The sequence below is a fragment of the Sorex fumeus genome, unplaced genomic scaffold (genome assembly GCF_029834395.1).
Source record: "Sorex fumeus unplaced genomic scaffold, SorFum_2.1 ptg000030l, whole genome shotgun sequence".
In the NCBI taxonomy this organism is placed as follows: Eukaryota; Metazoa; Chordata; class Mammalia; order Eulipotyphla; family Soricidae; genus Sorex; species Sorex fumeus.
In genome coordinates, this window is record NW_026606087.1 from 9,109,703 (window position 1) to 9,124,925 (window position 15,223).

Genomic DNA, 15,223 nt, shown 5'->3' on the forward strand with positions numbered 1-15,223 from the left:
GAGAGGCCGGTCCAGGCGAGCTCCAGGGAGGGAGTGCATTTCCGTCTCAACCGCTGCCCGGAAAATCCCCAAAGCACAAACAAGTTAAGGCAATACGTCTGGGTCCTCCTCTTAGGGCTGCAGGACCCAGAGGAAGGGCTGGCTTCCCCTCCAAGTGCTCCAGCTAGCTCCCGCCTCCCTCTTCCCTGGCTGGGATTCTTCCTTGTTATAAAAAATGAGACACTGGAGGGGAGGAAAACAAGTCCACTCGCAGGCTTCTCCCTTCGTCCCTCGGAGCTGCTCCACCAAGTTCCCAGGAGCAGCCCGGAGCGCTCCCAGAGCTCTCGTTGGACTGGAAGGGAGGTAGGAGGAGCGGAATGCGAGCACAACCGAGCTGATCAAAAGACAGTGCTGTTTCATGGAAGCCTCCCAGAACTGAGAGAGTGGGAGAGGGAAGAGAGGGGGGCGGGGGGGGGGGGAGGGTGGCCTGCAGGCCGAGAGCGAGTGAGCTGTGCTCGCGGGCTCTGAGGGTGAGTGTGTGTGCTGGCGAGAACTGGGTCTCCATGACAACTGGCCTGGCCGGCTAGCAGCGCTCTGCTCACTTGGCTGGAAGAAGGAGCGCCACAAAAGGTCAGAGGAAGGAGCTGTGGGAAGCTCACAGCAGGTATCCGGGCTTCTACAGTGGATCTGGGGGCCCTGGGCTCCCTAACGGACTGCACTGTGAGCTCAACTCTGCTGAGAATGGAGTGGGCAGGAAAGCACCGGGACTTTCAGGTAAGGTCAACTCTGGGCTTGCATTATTTTTTTCTCTTTTCCTGGATTTAGTGTTGGGCTGTTTTCTGGGAGTCAGGCAAGTGTCTGTAATCTGCGCTTAGGGTTTGGGGCTCCAATGATGTCATGCTCCCAACAGTTGGATTCTATTAGCTTAAGCAGGAGGGATGGAGCCAATTTTCTTGACTTTGCAAATCTAGCTGATCTCACTCTTGCTGAACCTGAGGTGTTTAAGCCTTCACTGTAGAGATCATCATCTTATATATGTAACACAAAGAGTCAAGATGTTTTACATGAAGAGTCTTTCATATTAAAAGAAAAAAAAAAGGTTATTATCACTCCAGTATCGTATTTGTAGCTTCACAGGAAAACTCCAATGTCTTTTGAGTGACATGGCTTGCTTTAGTGAACACTGTTTTGTCTCTTGGCACAGCAATGTCTGACCTGTAATTAAAAAAAAAAAAAAGGGGAAAGCTAATTTGCTCAGCTAGGAACGTGTGTTGAGTTCTAAGTCCCCTTGGAGCAATTATTTGTATAAAGACTGTTACTGAAATATTGAGACTGGGAGTCTGTCTGTCTCTGTCTCTTTGTCTTTATCAAGTAATGTGATAAGAATCAAACTGTCCATGTTAATAAGGTCCATCACAGGCTTCCCCTGAAAGATATATCCTATCTGTGTGGTGTGGTGTGGTGCGGTGCGGTGTGGTGTATGTGTGTGTGTGTGTGTGTGTGTGTGTGTGTGTGTGTGTAGCCAGGCTGCTGAGGAGACCTGAGGTAATGTGTGTTCATAGTTTAACCAGGTCTCAGGGCACACAGTGTCCATGTTGTGTGTTCTTTTCTCTCTGTTTGTCCTGTTGTTGATGAAAGCTGTTCTGAGCGAGGCGAATGGTGTGTGGTGAGCTAGGGTGGCCTGGGAAAGGAGACCCTCCAGAAAGACACTTTCACTGCTCACTGAGTGGTCTTGCTTGTCAGTAATCTTGTTAGGGGATTAGTGCCTGGGACACTCCCCACAGAGGAGACACACTAGGAGATTTGCTCCAGGTCAGCTAAGCTTTATCTGAAACTTACTCCCAGGCTTCAGGGAACTTGGTGGAAGCCTCTCGTGTGTCTGTGGGGTGAGGGAACAGCTGCTGTCCTGGCTCTTTGGTTTTTCTTCTTGAACTTTGTGAACAAAATGTCTTTTGTATCCTGGCAAACAATGAGGGGCCTTCTGATTAACTTCAGGTCAGCTTGCCAACGAAAGCACTGGCCATGTCCCCAGTTCTGGCTCCCTGAGTGTGTACATGTAGGCACCAGTGTTATGGCCTGAGGGTCCACCAGAGGGAGGTCAGTGGCTCTGGGCCTCAGATGGGCGATATCTGAAGTGACACCTTACGGAACCCTCTGCTTGGTTGAAACCTAGATTTTACTGGGAGCGTGGGAGTGGGTGGGATTGCACTGTTGGCTAGGGTTGAATTTGGAAGCATGAGGAGGAGACCTTAGTCTGAACCCATTGGCTGGCAATGTAAATCCAAGATATTAGTTTTTTTTTTTTTTTTTTAATGAATGTGTCTGGGACTCCTTCAATTTTTATCTCCCGACCTGTGTGATGAGGGCCGACATATGAACTTTCTCTTGGATGAATAAAGCATTTGAGGTTAAGAGACTAGAGATTCAGTTCTGTTCCCTGCCGTCACAGTCACCACGGGCAAGCCCTTTAACTTCCACTTGAGGATTTATTTGTGAGACGCAAGTAATGACCCAGCTGCTTAGTCGGACAGTCAGGAGTCAGTCACTAGGAGGTTGTTTTTGTTTGTTTGTTTTTGGGTTTTTGAGCTACCCCTGGAGGTGGTCAGGGCTGACTCCTGGCCCTGTGCTCAGGATCCCTCCTGGTAGGGCTCAGAGGATTGCATGGGATGCCGGGGATAGAACTGCAGTCAGCCATGTGCAAGGCAAGCACCCGGCCCACTGAACTATCACTCCGGCCCCCAAGGACGTAGTTTTCATGGAAGTCATTGTAAACAAGCCTAGCTAATAGATGTGAAATAAAGTTTGAAGGATGACCCAACTTTCCTCTGCGCTCCCCAGTTATAAAGCATCTGGCTTCTGCATTTGTAAACGAAAAACCTCAGAGTCCTTTTTAAGATAGCAGAGAAAACAAGTAATGCTTTTTTTTTTTTTAAGAGCAAGTAATGCTCTTTTTGGGTTAGGAGGATTAGTAAGTGTAATGCTCAGCGTAGACTTTGAAGCATATGAGAGGTCCTTTGGAGGTGAGCCGGCATTGAAGGTAGAGGAGAGGGAGCCAAGAGACCCTTTGTGTTTTCATGTCTCCCAGCTCCCTGGCAGCTCTGGGGTCAGGACTTTTTGTAGCTGAAAGAAAGGCTACTGGATGCCGGTTTCTCTCATTCTCCCTCTGGAGAAAACTTTGCGGGTGGGAGAGAGACCTTTCTCTGAGTTCTGGGTTTGAAGGTCAAGGCCTGTAGCTGGCAGGAAGAGTTCCTCCCCTGAAGAGCTCCTTGGGGGCTGGGTAGCTCTTTCAGGAACTAGTGTGGCTGCAGCTTAGAGGGAAACAAGGAAGTGGGAATTCCTCCTCTAGAGGTACTTGATACGCTGTGTGGGGCCCTGCCAAGGACTAGAACAGCCGGGGAGGGGGGAGGGAGACTCCAGGGAGAGTAGCCCAGTGCCAGCTCCTGGGTCTGCAGGGTCTGGGGCAGAGAGGGAGACATGCATGGGAAGGTCCAAGCAGGAATCTCATGACCAGCTCAGTTTTTTGATAGAGTTTTTATACAGAGCTATCCCGCCAGCCCTGCCCAGGGGCGGTGTCTGGGAAGCACCCCGAGAAATCCCAGAGTGGGAAAGTTTTTTTCTTTTTTTTCCTTTGCAACCTCCACCTTTCCCTAGGCGAATCACCGCCCAGCAGCCTCTCTAAGGCCAGGAGGGCTTAAATTGGGACTGCAGTTCTTCCCACTCCTCCACCAGCTTCCCAGAGCTGAGTCACAGATTGGATCCCCTCTGTGTTCCTGTAGGATTAGAAAATCACGTTCCTGTTCTCATTCCTTCTCGCCCTTCCTCTGCTCCTCTTCAGCAAACTCCTCGAATCAGTTACTCAAGCCAAGGTGGAACTTTGAAACACCTTGGACAGGCCACAGGGCTCCCGAGTTCCACTGGCTTTGCCCTGGCTGGATTCAGAGGGCCCAAATACAAAATGGCCACACTGCTGCCTGGAACCGTGGCCTGTGCTCCATGCCCCACCTAATTGGACTCTAAGAGCTACTTTGGGGAGTTCTCTCTGCACCTGAAAGGGAGAAGGCTTGTCTGTCCTTTCAAAGCATGCCTCATTCAGGCTGGGAGTGTGGCTTCCTGTGCCTTCTCTTAGCTGTGATCTAACCAGAGGTTCTCCAATTCATTTGACCTACTGCCTCCTTTTCAGGAAAAAATAAATAAATAAAAAGTCGCTTGGGCCAGGAGATAGATAGTACAACAGTTAGGTTGGCATGCACCAGTCCCAGGTTCGATTCCTGGCACCGCTGGAGTGGCCTGGATGTCTCTGGCACTGCCGGACTCAAACAGCATTGCATCCTTGGTTCCTTGTTCTAAACCATCATGGGTGGTGCCCTCAGACTCTCTGGGCACCAGTTGAGAGCTCCCTTAACCCCCATCACTCAGTGCTCCCTTAGAAATATGCCTGCTTTAAGGGAATACACCCACCCTTATTTAACCCAAGGCTAGTACCTAGTCTTTGTACATTATCCCAGCACCCCCTGGCTGGGGTAGGGGTAGTGGTGGTGTTACCACATTGGCAGATACTGATCTGAGTCCTGATTTCTACTTTGGGGCCCCAGAGAGCTTGCCCAGGCAGCTGGGCAAAGGCAAGGCACACTGGAGTGTAGGGGTGAAGCGGGCCTGCCTGCAGCCTTCCCTCTGCGCCTGTGTGTGACAGGATGTGCAGGGCAGGCTGGGGGAGGGGAAGGGGAAATCTGTTGGCAGATAATTGAGTTCTTTGAGACAGAGGAACTATGGAAAGTGGAGAAGGGGCCAGGAGGGCATGAAAGGAAAAAAAAAATGACCATCTGGCATAGTCTGCAGAGATTTTCCTTTAAAGCCTGTGGGAAAACTTGCTTTAGTGAGCGCCTTCTGGGGGGGGTTTGGGGGGAGGGACTGAGGGTACTCTGTGCTGAGGAGGAGGTGCTGTGTGCATGCAGCTCAGTTGGGGCTGGGGTGAAATGTGTCTTAAGGGAACATGCCATGCGATGTGCTGATAAGGGAAAAAACCTAGGGTTTTGTTTCTAGACACAGGCCTTGGAAAATGTGCATGTATGTATGTATGTATGCTGAGGGGAACAGAGCGTGTTTTTGAGTTTATACCGAAGGATTTGAGTTTATGGAGGATTTCTCCAGAGATCCCTTTCTCCCTCCCTCCTTCCCTCTCCCCCCTCTCTCTTCTCTCTCTCTCTCTCACACACACACACTCTCTCTCTCTCTCAGCTCTTGAGGGGCTGTTGAGGATGATTACACCACTCATCTGGATATTGAACTGTACTCCCATGAATTATATGCAGTTGAGTGTGAAGTCTTAACTGAAGCTGACTGGCTCCTTAGGATTATCATAAAACCACAGGAGTTTCTCAGAGAGCCAGACTCTCCTGTGTGACCTGAAACTGAAAGGGTTTGTGGGTCAGCTGGAGGATGACCAATAGGAATCAGCGAAATAAGGACTGTTTGGATCTGGGCAAAATGAGATAAACTGAGGACTACAGCAGTAGCAAGTCTATATAAGAGAAGGAAAGAGGAGAGGAGCCTTGGGTAGTGCAGCTGGGGAGAAGGTGGTCCTCGGGGGCACCTGGACTGGCCTGGGCACCTATTCCAATTGAACTGAAGTCTGACGTGCCCCCAGTGAACTCCAGGCGACAGTGCTGTGCAGTTCCTAGCAAGCTGGGGAGGGGGTGTGGGGAGGGGGGATGTCTGACATCAGGGGTGACGCCCTGCTCATTCACACTTGGGCTTGCAGGTATCTCTGGTGCCCCTGTACACGGATGGTTTGTTCACAGTTTTCATTCCAAGAGCTGGGAGGCCCCGCAGTATCGAGTGTCATGGACCTACTTATCCCATGTATGTTGTATTAGGTTTCTGTAGAGCCGTTTCCTGCAGTCTGTGAGCCTCTTTTACATCAGGAGAGAAGAAATGCAGACCTGCCTGCCACAGCCTGACCACCTCGAGGCTGGATGAAAGGAGAGTCCAGCTCTGAGCTGGATTTGACACACAGCCGGGGAGTTTCCAGAGAGCCACGCACAGTACCGGCAGGAGGAGGAGGCAGGGAGTCTAGACCTGTTTCACAGCTTCTCCAGGGTGGGTCTGTTGGGACTGAGGGAGTAGGAAAAGGAAAGTGGGAACTTTGGAAAGAAAACTACACATGCTGTCAGATAGTTTTTAAAATTCTTTTTTTTTTTTCTTTTTGGGTCATACCCGGTGATGCTCAGGGGTTATTCCTGGCTCTGCATTTAGGAATCAACTCCTGGTGGTGCTCAGGGGACCATATGGGATGCCGGGAATAGAACCCGGGTCGTCCGTATGCAAGGCAAACATCCTGCCTGCTGTGCTATTGTTCCAGCCCAAAATTCTTTAGCTTTACCAGAGGAATTGAATTTGGGTGTATTCACTCCTGTCACTGCACACAGGTTCCCTTAAGGAGTTCTTACATCCGAGTTTATTTACTTTACATTTTTTTTTTTTTTTTGCTTTTTGGGTCACACCTGGCATTGCACAGGGGTTACTCCTGCCTCTTGCACTCAGAAATTACTCCTGGCAGTGCTCGGGGGATCATATGATAATGCTGGGAATCGAACCCGGGTCAGCAGAACGCAAGGCAATCACCCTACGTGCTACCAGACCCTCACATCCGGAGTTTTAGAGATGCTTTTCAGTAAGTCAACCTGTACCACGTTTGGTCAGCTGTCAGGTCTGCTCAGGGAGTATGCACTTTTTGTCATGCATTAGATCCTAGTGCTCAAAATTATGAAGTAGCTGAACTGAATGTGGAGGTGTGAAACTGATTGTTGTTGTGGGGGGCAGGTCCTCGAAAACCTTGGCAACAGCAAAAAGAATGTGACCCACAATGACCAGAAATAAATTCAAATTCCGCTACATCATGACTTCTACGTGTTTCTGGCAGCACTGTCCCCTGATGCATTTCTTGGGTGAAAAGGGATTGTGAGTGGGAAAAGCTTCAGAAGCTCCATTCTAGAGCTGCCTTGATGAGACCATTTGCACTTGCAGAGTATCTGTAGTGTGGTATACTGCTGAGGCGGGAGCTGGGTTCAGTCTGGCTCGAGGGGTTGACTAGCTGTGTGACCTTGGGCTAGTTATTGAATCTCTGTGTTCCTTCATTTTCTGTGAGATCTTTGTAAAAGAGAGAAGAATAACATTTCACTTCTTAGAATGTGCTAGAGACTAAGTGAAATGAAAACATAAGACTCAGTCTGACATATAATGAATTCTCAATATTCCCAGTGTTTTCAATTCAGAACAGCTTCCCCCACCCCCCTCGCCACAGAGCTGGGGGTTAAACCTATGGTCTCATACATACGAAAGCAAGTGTTCTGCCACTGAATCTCTTCCCTGGCCTTGGAGCAGCATTTGAAGTGCAGAAAGCTCCTATGTTTTAATTAGTTTCTGTGCTAAGAAAGTCAGGCTAGATTCAATTTTCACAAGTACATTCTTTTGCATTTTATTTACTTTTTTGCTGGAACTTCAGGAGTGTCTCAAAGCGTCTATTTATCCTTCTCAAACTCACTTTACAAGTGCTAATTTATCTTCTTGTTACACTTTTCCTTGTACAGTTAGGGGAGACTACCACTGACTCTTTTTTTTTTTTGAGGGGGTGGTCCACATCCAGCGCTTACTCCTGCCTCTGTGCTCAGGGATTGCTCCTGGTGGGGCTCGGGGGACTATATGGAGTCCTGAGGATCGAACCTGAGTTGCCATATGCAAGGCAAATGCCTTAACCTGCTGGACTATTGCTGTGGTCCCCTAACTCTTAATGGTTTCTTTCTTGCAAGGCAGTCGTTCAGGCCAGCCGGGGTGGGGTCCCTGAGGTGTTGCTAGTTTGGCATGGGAGGCCTTCTACCTGTTGTCCTTGCTCCTCATCTCCTTTTTCACAAATCCTAGCTGGGTCCTTCAGGACCCCAGAGTATAGATCAGGCTTTGCCGCCAGCTTTGGAGATGCCCAGACTGGTTCTTCCTCTCTGTGTACTTCAGTGTTAGCTTCTGCAGGTGTATTAGTCCGATTTGTAAGTCCGGAGTTATTGAGAGTAAAAGTTTTTTGGAAGGATAATGAGTTGATTTATGTGAAACCCATAGTTTAAGTTATTGGCATGCAATACACTTACTCTCAATAAATGTGAGCTATTATTGTTGCTAATGGAGCTGGAGCGATAGCACAGCAGTAGGGTGTTTGCCTTGCACACGGCTGGCCCGGCCGACCCGGGTTTGATTCCTCCACCCCTCTCGGAGAGCCCGGTAAGCTACCGAGAGTATCTCGCGTGCACGGCAAAGCCTGGCAAGCTACCCGTGATGTATTTGATATGCCAAACGCAGTAACAACGAATCTCACAATGGAGATGTTACTGGGCCCACTCGAGCAAATCAATGAACAATGGGAGGACAGTGCTACAGACAGTGCTATTGCTGCTAATGATTTCTTTCTCCTGTGAATGTCTGTGGCCTGTTTACTGCAGGAGAAAGAGACCCTGTCTAGGTGGTCCTCGAGCTGAACTCAAGTTTTGATTTTGTCTGTGACTTGATGGATTATGTTGGGGGCATTTACCAGATCCTCTGAGCTTCAGTTTCTTCCTCTAGGAAGTGGAAAGTTTAGATGAACTGCTTTTTATCCAGTTTGATTTCACTCTTCAATCGGATATGTACTGTCTTTCCAGTTACAGTCCCTGAAGTCCTAGGAACAAGAACTTAAATATATTTTATACTTTTGATTTCTTCAAATGGTCAACATATATAATTTGTCTTTAAGGATATTTTAGTAACTTTTTGAGGCTAGAGAAATAGTACAGTGGGTAAGGCGTTTGCCTTGCACGTGATCAACGTAGGCCTGATCCTTGGCACCCCATATGACCCCCTAAGCACCTCTAGGAGTGAACACAGAGCCAAGAGTAAGCCCTGAGAACTGCTGGGTGTGACCCCATTGTGTGTGTGTGTATATATATATATATATATATATATATATAGGCTAGAACGATAGGACAGTGGGTAAGGAGTTTGCCTTGCATGTGGCCAAGCCAGCTTCAATTCCTCTGTCCCTCTTGGAGAGCCTGGCAAGCTACCGAGAGTATCCTGCCCTCACGGCAGAGCCTGGCAAGCTCCCCAAGGCGTATTTGATATGCCCAAAACAGTAACAACAAGTCTCACAGTGGAGACGTTACTGGTGCCTGCTCAAGCAAATTGATGAACAACGGGACAGTGCTCCAGTGCTATATATACATATATAATTTTTAAAGTAACTTTCAAAAATCTCTGGGGCTAGATTCCAGATAAGTTTTCAACTTGGTTCTATAATGGGGAGACTGAGAACTTGCTTTTAGATACCCAGGGCTTGGTTACAACCTATAAAAAGACTCTAGTCTCTGAAAGGAGGCAGTTTAACAGGTCAGTGAAAAAGACGGAGTTTTCACTTGGTGCCCCTGTAAAACTCGTGGTTAATAGCTGCTTGGGGTTATTTATTCTGCTATAGTTTTGACCAGCTCTGTGCATTTTAATACTCTTACCCCTGTTCCTTTCTCTTAATGAGAAAAATGGCCATGTTTTCTAACCTGCCTTCTCACCTTTAGAGTCTGAAGTAACCAGGTGCGCTCCAAGACAATTCTGTGCGTTCAGGGAGGCGTCCTCCAATGTTTAGAAAGAGCAATGTTTAGAGCGTAGGGTCCAATTGGGATGCTCCTGGGGTTCAGATACTGGCTCTGTTACTCACTGGCTCCGTAACCTTGGTTAAGTTCCTGAGCCTGTCCACACCCTGGTTTCTCTTCTGAAAATGGAGGTAGTGATTGTACTGTTTCTGAGGATTGTGATGAGGCCGAAATGCCAAGTGCTTCCACTCGAATAGTATCTCATACCTGGAGCTGGGTGACTTGTAGGTAACTATTACTGTTTATTACTCCCTTCTGAACCAGATAGCATTTATTTCTGTGTGACTAGTCTGTCACGCTTGTTCTGTTGGGAAATGTGAGTCAGTTGCCCCTTCCTCTGTGTCTTGGGCAGACATCTCACTCGTATCAGCAGAGCAGTAATAAATGTCCTTTATTCAGTACATAGATTGTAGCTCTTGTACTTTGCTTTGGTAAAGAAGTATTTAAATGGGAGTTTGCGGAACAGGTGTGGAGGGAGAGGGCTGGGGATGGATCTGGTTGAATCAAAGGAGTATTTTGGTTGAAAGGACACTCTCTTATGAGTAAAGTGTGCTGTCTGGCCCTGGGGAAGGGGCTTGTGAAGTCCTGGGTAAAGGGGCAGAACGAGAAGGGGAGGCTGAAGGTGCCAGTTTTGACAGAGCTAGGTCTGAAGGAGTGATGACTGCCCTGAGCCGGTGATCATGGCTCAAACAGAAGGCTGCCTCAAGACGCTCCTGTATCTGACTTTCCCAGGAGGTAGGTCGAGTCCGCAGTTCCAGCTGAGACAGTCCCAGCGATGGGTCTGGAGGGCTGGGATGAGGAGATTCTAATCTGTTCCTAACAGGAACAAGTAGCAAGAGCAATTTGGCGCATCTTATCTATGAGTGTAATTATAAAGAGATTTCCTTTTCCTACTGTAGGAAACAAACTTTGCTGCCAAATTTAGCGGCATGTTTTAAGTCCCTCAAATCTCCTTTGAGTGCTACCAAAGCTCTCTGCTTTGTTGTTATCTCTTGTTGAAATATAGACTGGAAAGGTCATATCAACAGTGCCAATTTATGGGCTTGCCGAACCAGGCAGACCTAGGGCAGAAGGGGAGTTCCTGGGAGCAGGTGCCTCACAGAATTCCCCTTTGGGTGAGGCTGTTTGTTATTTAAGGTTCTGTCTACTTGAAAAGACCAAACTTGGTGGAGTAGGGTCATATATTTTATTTTCACTGCTGCTGTACCATAGGCTTTCATAGACAGGCCCAGATGCTACAGTAGCCCCTTAAACCAAACTTCATCTTGGTGATACTTACAGCTACCAAAACTATGACCCATACTGTATATTGGAGGTAAGTTTTCATGGCACAGAATTACTCCAGAATCCCACACCCCACATCCCACATAGTTTAGTGGTAATTTTTAACCTAGTCTGTCTTGCAAAGGAGTGTTTTAAAGAGATAAGGAGGGTCTAAGAGATAGTATAAATGGTAAGGAACCCCAGTTCCAATCTCCAGCGTCATTACTGTCTTCTAAGCACCATCAAGAGTGATCCCTAAGCAGAGAGCCAGGAATAACCTCAGATCACCACCAGGTATACATCCCATCCCACTCCCCTGGAAAAAAAAAGAACACCTTAAAGAGATAAATACCTGGAGTGTAGAAACCACACCTGAGACTCTGCACTCATTTGTCAAGATTTGAGGACAAGAGGGTCAGGTCTGTGTGTCACTGCCATTTGGCAAAATGGATATAGCTAGGGAAAGAAAAGTAAAGCCAACCGACTCTAGCACCATTAAAGAGTCATTTGAGAGATACACCTGGGGCAGCTGAGATGAAGTTGGCCATGGCAGTGACCTTGGTTTGTAATCTGTGACTTGACTAACTCAGCTGCTGTGGTTAGAGAACTGAAACTTTGGAATCTACAAAGAGAGCTGAAGGTCCTCATTGTTATTATCTATATTTTCTCCTCTAGCCTCCCTCTCCTAACTTACCCCTTTGGGTTTAGGTGGAGTGGAGAAAAGGCCCATTCAGTTGCTGTTTCTGAAGTGGCATGGCTAGCACTGTCCTGGGTCCCCATCTCCTTTTGAGTCACCACCGCAGCTCAGGATTGAGTTACCACTCAGCTATGCTGGAGAGCCAGCTGGGAGGACGCTGGTGGTAACAAAGGCAGTGGGTTTTTTTGTCTTTTTTTTTTTTTTTAACTCTGAGTAAGTGTCCAAAGGGAAGTGGCAGGGATCAAGTGTAAAAGAAAACAATGAGGAACAACTGGGATTTTTTTTTAACTCATTAATGGAAATAGAAAAGCATATTTTTATCTTAGAACATCTGTTGGGTAAAATCAGATGGGTTTCAAAAGCAGTGCTATCCAAATTTCTTTTTACCTGAAAAACATGCAAGGTCAGATATCCATATAACTTTGCTGTATGAGCCCTTGGCATCTATAGAGACAGAAGGAGAGAACTGTGAAGTTTACATGTAAGAACAATTGTGGAGACTGGAGAGATAGCACAGAGGGTAAATTGATGTCTCCAGCCCTGGGTTCGATCTCTAGCACCACATGTGGCACCCTGTGCACTGCCACGAGTGACCCTTGAGCACAGAGCTAGGAATAAGCCCCGAGCACCACTGTGGGTGGCACCACTCACCACCCCTGAAGAGAAATTTTGGGGAGGTGCCATATAGACAGTGACAGCTGTGACCTTCTCTTTGTGCTTGAGATCACTTATTATTTTGCCAATGAAGGAGTGGGAATGAGGTGCTGGAGAGAAAGAACAGTGGGCAGGGCATTTGCCTTGAATGGGATCTACCTGGATATGATCCCCAGCATCCCATGTAGTCCCTCAATCACCACCAGGCGTAATTTCTGAGTGCAGAGCTAGGAGTAACCCCTGAGCACCGCCGGGTGTGGCCCAATACCCCCTTACCCCAAGAAAACCCAAAATAAAACCCAAAAATAGAAACAGAAGAAGTTGTGATGAATTTTCTTGTGTTCCCCAAGGCCTTTTCTCTTTCCAAGTTATCATTTTTCCCTGAGATTTTGTCTTCTCCCGTCCTATTGCTGTGAGTTAATGCAGTTGGAGAAAGACATGGTGTGACTCAACTCTGCCTCTCTTGTTTAGAAACGGGATGAATTTATTTATTCATTCAGTACATACTTTTTGAGCATTCATTCTTTTCCAGGCTCTGTTGTATACATTGGGGATCTAGAGATAACCAAGACAGCAAATTCCTTGCGTCATGGAGCTGAAAGTGTAGGGGGAGAGACGTCAGTAGCAAATCAATAAATGAGATAAAGATAATGATAGGAAGGAAATAAGGGTGATGTAAAAAGAGTGTAACGAGGACTTAAAAGCTATTTTTAAAAGAGAATTGAGAGAACTTTATTTTTTTCCTGAAAATGAGACATTTCAGTTTGTTATTTTAAGGATGAGAAGAAACCATGAATGTGCAGACTTGGCTAAAGTTGATTTCTGGGAGAGGGAACAGCAAAAGAAAAACTCCTGAGGTAGAAAAGAGCTTGGCATGCTGAAAGACCATAAAAAGAGTAATTGTGGTTTTTTCTTGTTTTTTTTTTTTTTTTTGCATCACATCCTGCGATGCACAGGGATTACTCCTGGCTCATGCACTCAGGAATTACTCCTGGTGGTGTTTGGGGGACCATATGGATTGCTGAGTATCAAACCTGGGTTGGCCACATGCAAGGCAAACGCCCTACCCGCTATGCTATAGCTTTAGCCCCCAAAAGAGTAATTGTTGTTAGAATATAGGGTGCCTGAGGATATAGGAAGTTAAGGATGAAGGTAGAAGCTGCTACTTTAGGCTGAAACTTTTGGCCATGGTGGAGATTTTGGAGAATAAATATGAAGAGATCTTTTCTAGTTTTGTGGCACAATGTGGAATCCTGTCTTAAAAATGGCAAGGAAATACTGGCTGGGTAAGAAGTACATTGAGGAGGTGGAGTGATAGTACAGCGATAAGGTGTTTGCCTTGCATGCGACCAACCTGAACAGGGTTTTATCCCGACATCTCATATGGTCCCTTGAGCCCTCCAGGAATAATTCCGGAGTGCAGAGCCAGGAGAAGCCCCTGAGCATCGCTGGATGTGATCCCAAACTCCAAAATGAATAAATAATATACTGAATAAGTTTATTTATTATTTGTGAATAATAAATATACTGAATTTGAGTATAATTATGGAAAAAATACAAGGAAATAGAGGGGATTTGGAATGGTAATCAATATAGCTAATTAGCTAAAGGAAATTTAATGTTTTTGATTCTGCACAATTCTTAGGTTTAAACAATATGCACATTAAAAATTTCTGTAGATTTCAAATTGGTGATATATCATTTATAGAATGCTTTCTCTGTTCTGTAATTGTAATATTTGGGGCACTTTCATTTGCATTCTTTTAGTAAATTCTCACAATAGCCTCTGAGTCAGTTTGTTAATATTCTGATATCTGAGTATTACAAATGAACTACTTGTGGCAACTTCAAATCAAAGTCATGGTGGTTCCAAAGGATGTTCTTCACCTCCCCATTCTCATTTTGGTTGGTATATGAAACACACATCCTCATTGGTACCTAGTATACCTTATGAAAAATTTCCCACTGAATTGCTATGTGCAGTTCACTCTGATATTTCTCCTTTCTAATCTTGGAAGTTTGGATGGATGGGGTGTTGCTCCTTCCCTCCCCTCCCCTTCCCACCCGCTTCCATCTCCTCCCTTCCTGACTCTTTTTGAAATCTCCTCTCCTCTCCTATACGTTTAAAATATTTTAAATTAAAAAATTTTTATTACAAAAATTTAAAATACCTTTATATTTTAATAGTCATTGACCATGTCTGAGCTACAGTAATAATATAAACAAGTCGCATATGGACCTAACTTGCAAAGAAAAATGAAGTGTGAAGCCTTTAAAATAAATATGTAAGAAAGTATATGCATTTAAAAATAAATGTTCCTTGGCTATACGCCCCTCCCCACCCTCCCTTCTCCTCCTCTCCTCTCCTCATTAATACTCCAGAAGTGGTTAGATATCCCAGATTACTAATCCTATTAGATGTCTTAGATTATGTTCTGGTTATAAATCTATTTTTAAAGTACGAAGACGGAATATTTGCTCTGGTCTCTGAAGCACCAAGTTTGTTAGCATATCCATAAGCCTTATTGGGAATGTTTGAAGAAAAAAGAAAAAGAAATATCTGGGGGCTGGAGTGATAGGATAGAAGGTAGGGATGCTTATGTTGCATTTGGCTGGCCTGGGTTTGTTCTCTGGAAGCCCATATGGGCCCCTGAGCCCAGTCAGGAGTGAACTCTGAGCACAGAACCAGTAATAAGCCCTGAGCACCACCAAATGTGGTCCAAAACAACGAAAACAAAACAAAGAAGTTGAGAAGAAATGTATCAGGGGCCAGAGAGATAGTACAGCAGGTAAGGTTCTTGCCTTGTAGGCAGCTGACCCCGTTTTGTCCTTGTCACCATATATTGCCCCCCCCCCCCCCATAGTGCAGAACCAGAAGTAAGTTTGAGTGTAGATGGGCATGTCCCAAAGATGATGATGTTGATGATGATGATAATAAATGAAAAGCAATAACTATATCAGACCGTAA

At 46.2% G+C, this 15,223-nt stretch overlaps 1 protein-coding gene across 3 annotated transcripts in view; it reads left to right on the forward strand.

Annotated features, from left to right (window-relative positions):
• Positions 1–15,223, forward strand: part of DENND2B (DENN domain containing 2B) — a 198,761-nt gene that overhangs the window by 71,130 nt on the left and 112,408 nt on the right. Inside the window, exon 1 of one of the 3 annotated variants that reach the window (XM_056116021.1) lies at positions 489–753. The exons of the other annotated variants lie outside the window; for them this stretch is intronic. The gene's annotated coding sequence lies outside the window, so the exon portion shown is untranslated. Of the gene's footprint in view, positions 1–488; positions 754–15,223 lie in introns of those variants that run through there. 3 annotated transcript variants of the gene reach the window in all.